The following is an 11,070-nucleotide window of genomic DNA, read 5'->3' as shown; positions in this document are numbered from 1 at the left end:
AAGAACTGGCCAAATATTGATGATAATTCTGAAAGTGCCTTCTCCAACCCCCAACCCCGAAAGGAAATAGATTTTAGGTTCTTCAGGGGTTGAGGAAGTTGATATGGGTTTTTTTGTTTTGTTTTTTCGGTTAAAAATATTTCTGAGTCTGACATCTGTTGTTGTGAAACTCCCACCTCCCGGAAAACAAATTTCCGGATCCGCGCCTCTCGACATTCATGCAATAGTGATGCATGCGAAAAAAAAATTCTGCATGTCTATCATAACAATTCACATTTTCTTATAATTTTAGCTGTCTTTCGGCATTTCTGATATTTTATGTAGTTGAAACTAATGCATGCCACCACTTATTTAAAAAATGTTTTCCACATGCATGCACATGTAAAGACTGTACTTTACATTTGTTGTTTGAGCTACAAACAATAAATATATTTACATTAATTTTGTTCCCTTTCCATTATTCTGATGAGAAAAAAATGATGTCTCATACAATGCCTTCAAATTGTACGGTAATGAAATTAATAAAAAAATGGACGGAAACGTTTATAATGCTTATACATTCTATAGTTATTGATTGCATTATAGTCAGGCAAGCTTTTTGAAAAGCTTTTTGAAAAGCTATTACTTTTGTGTTCAAAGAATATGCGCGTTCTTTTTAAAAAAATGTCTATGAAGTTATGTATACATACAAATTCAATATACGACGTATTAAAATCGTTTATTTGTCCAGTTCAGATTTGCCATTCTTCCAGGTATCGATAAAACTTACGTTATCATGATTATGTCTAAAACTGTTTAAACAAGCGAATATTTTCTACGAGGTTACTTGCCAAATATTAATGTGTAATTTATCTTTATACATATAATGTCTTATTTAGCAGTTAGTGAATTTTAGAGTGTGACAAGTACTAATTTATAGCTAATTCTAATTAGGTAATAAGAGTCACTTTATGTAATTTAGAAATCACAGTAATATAACGAGATGGGCGACGAATTGTATTCCGCAGATTGGAGAAAATAGTTTCCGTTCTTTTATACTGTAGAATATTAATATAGAGTTGCCGATCTTGTTGGGATAATTAGAAACACTTTAAAAACTTATTCAAATTTTAAAAAAAAACATCATAAAATGTTTCTTTTAATTCAAAATGGTTTCGTTTTCAAACAAAATCAATAATCATTTAAAGATACAAAAGAAAAAATGTCTAAATTTTTGCTCTTTTACACGTCCTGATTTTCGACCCCTCTCTAGCGCCATTTTGAACGCAGAAATCAACAAACAAAAACTGATGTGCACAACTACAGTGTTTCTTCTTTTCAATTTCAATAATGTTCGTGCTCCAGCTATTATGGTCTCGGAGCTTTTGTCTGGAAACCAAAGCCCCTAATATTTCAATCAAAGGGAAATAACTCGTGAGCGGAAAGAAATTATTGAAATGTATTACAGTATTTTAAAAGCGTTTTGTAAAGTCTAACTGCTCTGAAAATTTGAACAAAATCCGTTTAGAAATGAGGAAAATCGGGAGTTTCAAAGTTAGCGTCTAGGAAAAAAAGAATAACTAAATGAGGTCTCGTTGCGAGCAACGAGTAGGTCTTCCGTTCGATTTTTCGATGAGATGTGATTTTGATTAAGTCTTCGTTAAAAGATAATGATATGAAGAATTCCCTCCTCAGATTTCATTCTTTTGATTTATATAACATAATCTTGAAGATCTTTCGTTCAATATTGCTTTTCAAAATATTTCCCCTTTTCGAGATATGAAATGTAAAAGATTTAGCATTCTGGCCACTTATGGCCCCTAATTACGCAATAGAGAATCAAAATTTCACAACATATTGTTGCATATTGTTACGTTAAGCATTTTTGCTTCAGTAATTTATAACAAATTCTTGATCATTAAAGAGTTGCATATTAGTTTTTTGGCCCCTCTGAGTCCCTAATTTGAAGGGTCAGCCCCTTTTTTTTCATCTTCGCTGGCCAAGGGTTTCTGATACGCTACTCTCCTCATAAGCCCTTGGCATACGGTGTTAAAAAAAGTTGGGATTTTTTTCTCAAGTTGTGATTGGAGTTGATCGACATCGTTCGACCAATCAGCAATTGTTTTCTGTAAATGACGATATTTGCGTTCGGGATATATCTTGACTCTTTAATATCGGGAATGAAAAACGCAAGTAAACAACGATCCGTAAGATAACATGTCATTCTATGAATAGCTATATGGTGTCATCCAATATCTTAAGCTACGTGCAAAATATGTGATTAAGAATCTATACTGAAGATGTAGATTTTCATTTTACATGTTTAAATAACAAATTAACATAACTAAATGCCTTCTTGTTAATTATTCTTTGAAAACATTATTTTTTAAATACGTTATTTATTTCTGTCGATTACGCAATCTGTGCATACCTGGTAAGAATGGTGATCACGTGACGAAAACAATCCCGTCTTTTGTCAGCACCGTATGCCAAGGGTTTATGAGGAGAGTAGCGTATCAGAAACCCTTGGCTAGCGAAGATGCTTTTTCTTGGTATCAAACGAAAAGACTTGTGATTTTAAACATTTTTTGTTCAACAACTATTCAGAAGTTTCTTCTCGTTTTCGAGATATGTAGAATAGAAATATTTAGGGGCCAACCCTTCAAGTCCTTAATGGGTCCGTTTTGCAAAAATTTAAAGAACGCATATTGTTCAGAACATTATTCTGAACATCTTTTGTTCAATATTGCTTATTAAAATATCTCCCCTTGTTGAGATATAAAGCGTCAAAGATTTAGCATTCTGGCCCCTTTTGGTCCCTTATTACGCACCATATGATCTTCATTTTATAATATATAGTGGCAAATCGTTAATATGAGCATTTTGCTTCAGTAATTGATAACAAAATATTGATAGTTAAAGAGTTATAGATGAAAGACTTTTGGCCCCTCTGAGTCCCTAATTTGAAGTGTCAGCCCCTTTTCTTGATATGAAATGAAAGGACTTGTAATTTTGAAGACTTTTTGTTCAACACCTATTCAAAAATTTCTTTTTGTTGTGGAGATATGCCGAATGGAAATATTTATGGGCCACCCCTCCAAGTCCTGAATGGGCCGTTTAACAAAAATTGAAGGGGTGCATATTTTTTAGAACTTTATTCTGACCATCTTTTGTTCATTATTGCTTATCAACACTGTCCAAAATTTTGTGAGACAATTTTTGAGCCCTACCGAGCTTCGGCGCCTTTTGCGCTAGAGAGCTTTGGACACCCATCTGCAAATCTTCAAACCTTCCTCTACCCTCACTGAAAATCTTGACACAATATCTTAAGTCGTTTCGGAGGAGTTTCGGAGGAGTTTCCAGGACAAGCCGACCCTCTGAAAATCAGAAAATCCCAAATATCTCAAGATGGAAAGTGACGTCATCAACGAAAAAAAAATTCCAATAAGGTTCAGATCAATACCTATCAGATATGAAAGTTTCATGAAAATCGGCTAAGCCGTTACAAAATCGGTAAGACTAATAATAATAGGGAAAAAGAAACCGAACGAAAACAATATGGTCTTCCGTTGGAGACGAATAATCTTAATCATCAGAATCAGTAGAATGTCTTCCATTGGAACGGAAGACCTTAACAAGGGCATTCCTAATATTTAATCACTTAAAACAACTGTACTGAATGATGTTTTGAGGATAGTCCTAAAAGATTGACAACAGAAATAGACAATTGTTAATAAAGTGTTATCAGGATTTTAACAAGATAAGGATACACAAGTACATTCTTTTTTATGCGTACATCAGCTTTCATAAATACATGTTACAGAACGGTATGCTTTTCTTTAACATAAACTACGGAAGCCCATAAGTGCACTTCCTTTATATATTTCGAGGTTCTGTTTTTACATTTCGCATTTCCTTTATATAGAGAGGTTTGCTTTTATATATATACAGGTTGGCACTAATAGGCTTCCGTAATAAATAGATGTAGCATTGGACAAAGAAGATGACGAATCTTAATATCTTCTTTGTTAACTAACTATAGAATAAGTCAAGATAAACAGCCATTGATAAATTGAATGTCAATGTTAAGTTTATGTAATAGGCCTAGTAGGAATGCATCAGTAATTGTATCATATCTGATGAGAAAGTGAATGCGTCAATTGATTGTACCAATCACCAAAGAATGCATCGTAGAGGAGAGAGTTTTGAGCAAAGGAATGTGAACGTCACTGATGATACGAAGCTGAAAAAGCTAATGAATATGAGTGTACCAAATATATTGATTAAAAGGATCAAGAGTCGGTCAACATGGATAACATACGATTAGCATAACAAACATTTACATCAGTCTACAAAAAATATTTTGTCAATACTTTTTTTAGCTACATGTAATCAGTTCTCATCAGATACTTATATTTTGTCAAGATTTATCTAGGAAACTATTCCCCATTCATCACCAATTCACACGGATATCATGTGATATATATGGAGACCTACATGTACTTCCAAATTAGTTGACATCTTTTTCATAGTTTGGATTGTCTAATGAGAGCACCTTGCATGAAAGAGTGAAACATTAAAAAATATGATGATCAAATTCGACAGTAATTATTTACACATGAACCTATATATGATGAATGTTTGGAACTCTACCTCATTCAACCTACAGGATGTTTGGTACAATCAATGGCCTCAGTGAATAATTTAATGTTTGACAAAAACTTTCACTATCAGTGCCTTGAGAAGAAACACTGATCCATCTTCAGTTACAATATATCCCTCGTCATTGATACGAACAGCACAGGGACCCTATTATACAGCTATAATGCTTAACTTTTCAAATGCCTATCTTTTTTGCAATTGTTGATTTGTGACATGGTCGTTGTAAAACATTATGTGGATAAATTAAATACTAACACTGAAATTTCAGTATTAAAAAAGTTGAAGATAACGAACAGTGATCGATCTAAAAAAAAAAAAAAAAAAAAAAACTACAACCAATACAAATGTATGAAGAGGGCATAAAGACGGGCAGCTGGAAATTCCAGTTTTGGGATCGGGTGCCTAAGAAGAGTTAACATCCCCTGTCGACCTGACACACCCGCCGTGAGCCCTATGTATTGCCCTATGTATTGCATGAGCAGATGGACAAAATAATTCGTAGTCATATTCAGTATAACCAGAAGTCTCTGAGGAGACTATAGCTCTACTGGTTGTACTTATAAAGGAAGATAAAAGTAGCACTTGGACTTGAAACTTTGCAACAGCAATAAATAGAATAATGATCCCTGGTTTAGTCTGTTTTTGTGGCAAGATTTATTGCAATCAGACTAAAACTGTAGGAGAAGTAGCCTTTCAAAATAATTTTACAGAAATTTCAATTTAAGTAACTATGGCAACATCATTCAACAAAATCAAAAAGTAATAATGTCAATTATGTATCTCAGTGCAGTTCTACTTGTATGCCATGTTATACTGAAATCAAACAAAACATGCAGGAGGGGTAGCGTTTTGAAAGTATTTTTAAAAATTTCTATTTTTAGTAACCATGGCAACACCGTTCATCAAAATCGAATACTGGATACACAGAATTATGTTTCTTAGTGTAATCTACTTGTGTGTCTAGTTATACTTAAATCAGACCAAAACTGTAGGAGGAGTGGCATTTTGAAAGTGTTTCATGGAAATTTCTATTTTTAGTAACCATGGCAACACTGTTCATTGAAATCAAAAACAGATAAAAAGAATTATGTATCTTTGTATAGTCTACTTGTGTGCCAAGTTATACTGATATCAGACCAAAACTGTAGGAGGAGTAGCATTTTGAAAGTATTTCACAGAAATTACTATTTTTAGTAACCATGGCAACACCGTTCATTGAAATCAAAACCCGATACACAGAATTATGTATCTTAGTGTAGTCTACTTGTGTGCCAAGTTATATTGAAATCAGACCAAAACTGTAGGAGGAGTAGCGTTTTGAAAAATTGTTTACAGACGAACGGACAGACAGACAGACATCTAGACGGACGGACGACGGACACCTTACTATCGCATAAGCTCTTCTGGTCTCTGACCAGTAGAGCTAAAAACTAAGGCCTAAAGACCTAACAATTGGTATGAAATATGTCAGTCAAAATACGACCCAATGATAAGTTATATTTACTAACAAGGTCATTATAACGACCATAGAATTTGCGAAATGCTGACTTTAAGCGATGTTGTTGAAATCTCTGTAATATCAAGTTATCTGTCAATATCCTGCCGGATCGTACTCAGAGCATCATCTTGAGTATCGAATAATTTAGGAGACATTAACACCATATGTAGGTATTAGTGGAATATTACTACATCAAAAGGGGAAAGTTGACGATTGAAAAGCTGAAGTTATCTTGTTATACAGTTCAGTTGTTAGTTGGTCCTTATCGTCTATAGACAGTAAAACATCCAATCACAAAACAGATGTGGCAGACTCTATTGTGTCTTTTCTTTCAAGTTCACTGGGATATAACGAGTCGACATATATAAATTGAAGTAACTATTGTTCATTGATAAAACGTCGTCAATAGATTTGAATGTCGGGTTGAAGGCAACGACAAGTCATGTAGAAATTTTTTGATAAATTCTGCTTCATAATATAAAAACAGGTCGTCTAGTAAAGGACCACAATAAGAACCCTTTTGTATTCCAACAGTTTGTTAAAAGACCTGGTCTCCAAATGGACTTTTGCGAGAAGCGCTGACTTTTACAATCGAGGACTTACTTTTACACTGGGACAATATACGGCAGCTTTTTTGCGATATATAAGTATTAGCTTAACAGTTAATTAAACGATATTAATTGGGCATTTCAAAGCACATATTACGTTTTCTGGGGAGGGGAAGGATAAACACCCTGTACTAAACTCCCCCTTTCCCATTTGACCAACTACTGCCAGGTTTTCATTCTGGAATGTTTTTTCCTTCCTTATTTGATTCCTTCTTAAAATGAGATTGAAAGGAAATTCTATCCCTCATAATAGGGAATTTTAAGTTAATTTATTCTACCTCCCATTATCTCTTGTGTTGATTGCACACAAGTAAATCATGTAAGTGCCCCTAACATCATACCTATGACCACTAGTAAGGTTTTCTAATATAATATCAATTCCGTACCTCCGTACAGGACACATGTTTAAATGTCAAAGTAAGCCGTCGAGTGTAAAAGTCAGTGCTTCTCGCAAAAGTCCAATACTACATTGATATTGTCCATGATGAAATCCAGCATCCTTTTAATATCAATTTCAGAGTACTTGTGTGGAGAATCAGACTGATTTGAATATTTTTAATATTCCCAACAACCAACATGAATTTGAATTACCATATCTATATTGGATTCCGAAACTTCATAAAATTCCTTACAAACAAAGATACATAGCGGGTTCCAGTAAATGTTCTACCAAGCCTCTTTCTTTACACCTAACTAAAATATTAACAGCAGTGAAGAAGAAACTTCAGGAGTACAGTGAAACAATATATTCGAGAAGAGGTGTAAGTCAGATGTGAATATTAAAAAATTCCAAGGTTTTTTTTTTTTTTTTTGGAAAATGTGAAGTCACAAAATTTTACCAAAATCAACAACATAAAATTTTATGACTTCAACTTTATATAAAACCAGTCCCCAAGATAAATTAAAGTCCAGGCTTTTTGATATCATTGACAGCTGCTTTTTCAATAAAAATGGAACTCGTAAATTTACTTACCTTGTCATTGGTCATTTGCAAAATTATTTTGTTAAAAACATTCTGGTTGTACACACAAGTACTCTGAAGTTGATATTAAAAAGATGCTTGAATTTCTGATTGACAATATCTATGTGGTTTTTGGAGACAAGGTCTTCCAACAATCTATTGGAATTCCCTTGGGTACCATTTGTGTCCGGTTATAATTAGCAGATCTATTTTTGTATTCACATGAAGCAGAATTTGTTAAAAATCTTGTACCTGAAAAGAAGAAAACACTTGCCGTGGCCTTTAACTCGAAATTTAGATATATCGACGACGTATTGTCAATTAACAATGGTTATTTCCATTCGTATGTCGATACGATATATCCCAGTTAGCTTGAAATTAAAGATACCACAGAGTCTGTCACATCTGTTTCATATTTGGATATTTTACTAGAAAAGACGTTAATGATTATCTAACAACCAAGCTTTATGATAAACGTGATGACATTAACTTTTCAATCGTTAACTTCCCTTACTTATGCAGCAATTAACCTTCATCATCTGCGTACGGGGTTTATATCTCTCAGTTGATTCGATACGCAAGAGCATACTTTACGTATTAACAATTTCTAAAACGAGGTAAGTTATTGACAAACAAGTTGATGAAACAAGAATATCAGCAGTCTCGTTTAAAGTCAGTAAGTTCTATGGTCGATAGAATGACCTTGTCAGCAAATACAATTTATCATCAAGTCAAATGCTGACTGACGTTTTTCATACTAATTGTTAGGCTTTTATTTACACACTGAGTTCTCGACGGATTTTTCCGTTTTTACCCGTTCATAACAAGGAGCACACGGCGGGTGTGACCGGTCGGCAGGGGATGCTCACTCCTCCATGGCACCTGATCCCACCTCTGATGTTTTGGAGGTCCGTGTTTGCTCTGCTCCAAAATTTGTATTGTTTAATGGACTTTTGAGCTTGAATAATGTTCGTTATCTCCATATATTTCATTTACAACAAAGTAATTTCGTTGATGACCAGTCAAGATATAAAAATTTTCGAGTTCTTTTTGATTGAAGAAGCAGTTGTCTATTATATTGAAAAGCCTGTTTTTTAATTTATCGCGAGGAATGGTTTTATAAACTGTAGAAAAGGTCATACATTTTAATTTTGAAAAATATTGTGATTTTAAATTTTCCAAGTTCTTTGGGTTTTTTGAGAATTCACATTTGAATTTCACCATTTCTAGAACATGCTGTAGCACAGTAGTTAATATTTTTTATGAGGAGAAATGATCGGTATATAGTAGGGCACTTGCTGGACCCGGCAATATATATATTTTAAGGATTTTTATGAAGTTTATGAATCTAAGTATAGGTAGGATAAATCATTCTCACCTTTATTGACTGGCATGTTAAAAGTATTAAAGACTTAAATATAATTTTGAAGAATTTCACCCTTCGAGAGTGAACAGTGAGCAAGTAATATTTTCAAATGTAGAATTAAAATCAAGTTTTTCTAAAATACAGTTATAATGAGCCTTTCAAACAAAGACGATATTGTTTCAAGCCCTGTCTGCTGGAACCATAACATATTGTTTATGTAGTCTTTCTAATTCTTTTATTACCTCTGATTTGGTGAAAAATGATAGATGGTTACCATATTGACTTTTCACTTTCTAACACGATTCATCCATTCTGACAAATTTAAAAAGCGTTCAGGTCTTCCCCTTCACATTTCGCCCAACTTCGCATAATCTTGGACAGAATTCATAATAGAAATGATGTTCTGTCGCCAATTGAAAGATCTGGACTCCCCGTATTTAGGATCTTTTAAAATGATAGGTTTTAGGTTGTCATATTAACATCGTCAGTAATGACGTGTCCAGCGGGACTATAGTTGAAAAACGGAACGCTTAAGAGGAATTTGATTTAGATGTTCACTATCTAGGCACTGTAATTTTTGTGTTTAATTGAAAACAAAATTTGTGAAACACTGATGCCCCCGTATGGCAACTTATAGCAAAGTTTAAACTTTCTCAAATGCAAATCAAATATGTTAGTACAAAAGTAAATTCTTGTCCCGAGGAATATACCTGTGAAATATGAAAGCCCTAGCAGCAACCATTAAAAGATATGGAAAAGGTTAAAAATTTTCAAACGTAAATAAAACCTCAAGGTCAAAATTCATGGTGCCCAAGAAAAGGCCTTCTCACAAGAAATATATATGTGAAATATGAAACCCCAACCGTTCAAAAGATATGGGCAAGTTTTAAGTTTATCAAAAGTAGGTCAAACTCCAAGGTCAAGGTCAAAAGGTCAAAGTTGTTGGTATCCAAAGGAAGGTCTTGTCACAAGGATTACATATGTGAAATATGAAAGCCCTATCGCCAACCGTTCAAAAGTTATGGCCAAGGTTAATGTTGGGTAAAATTTTGTAAAACTGGGTCAAACACAAAGGTCAGACATGATGGTACCCAAAGAAAGGTCTTGTCACAAGGAATACACATGTGAAGTACGAAAGCCATAGCTCCAACCAATCAAAAGTTATGGTCAATGTTGAACTTTTTGCAGACAAACAGATAGACAGACAGACAATTGGACAGACGGATAGGGCAAAAACTATATACCCCTGAATCTTCGATACGGGGGCATAAAAATTGGAAGCAACAGATTGAAATATTTTGGAATGCAAGACTGAACTTTTTTTATGATTAAGAATGTTAATAATGTCCACAGCATCTATTCCTTTGTTAGCATATTTAAGGAACTGACGGGTTAAATCGGAAATCGATTTCTTACTAATATACCTTAAAACTAGAAATTCCTTTTGGAACTAAGTGTAGTATTTCAGCATGCACTGTTGAAGGTTTCTTGAACAATACATTTTTTTTTCTTAATCCTAGTTACTAAAAAAATTCTTATGTTGATTATTGTCACAGAAATGGTCCCTTACTAACAGTCACAGACGCATTCTTTATTGGTCTAATTGTAACAGTGGCCTCTTCTCTTATTGGCTACAAAGATCTCTCGCATCAGTGTTGGTAGACATCATTGTAATACATATTTCATTTGTGTCAGGTACAAATACAGTTTTTTTTTTCCTTTATATATATATATATATATATATATATATATATATATATATATATATATATATATATATATATATATATATATATATATAATCACATGAAAAATCGCAAATTTTTTTTTAAAAAAAAAATTTAATGTAAAAAAGTACAAGCAAGAATATTTGACCTCTTCCTGACTAAAACTCCGAACAAACAAAAATAAAAACCTATATACATGTACATAAGAACTGATGTTCTGATCAAGCATAAAGAATAAAAATTCTCCTAATAACAAATATGGTACGTGA

The sequence above is a fragment of the Saccostrea echinata genome, unplaced genomic scaffold, assembly GCF_033153115.1.
Source record: "Saccostrea echinata isolate AGI-Se365-2 ecotype Australia unplaced genomic scaffold, CSIRO_AGI_Sech_v1 ptg000043l, whole genome shotgun sequence".
In the NCBI taxonomy this organism is placed as follows: domain Eukaryota; kingdom Metazoa; phylum Mollusca; class Bivalvia; order Ostreida; family Ostreidae; genus Saccostrea; species Saccostrea echinata.
The sequence above is the reverse complement of the archived record's forward strand: the minus strand, read 5'-3'. Positions refer to the sequence as shown.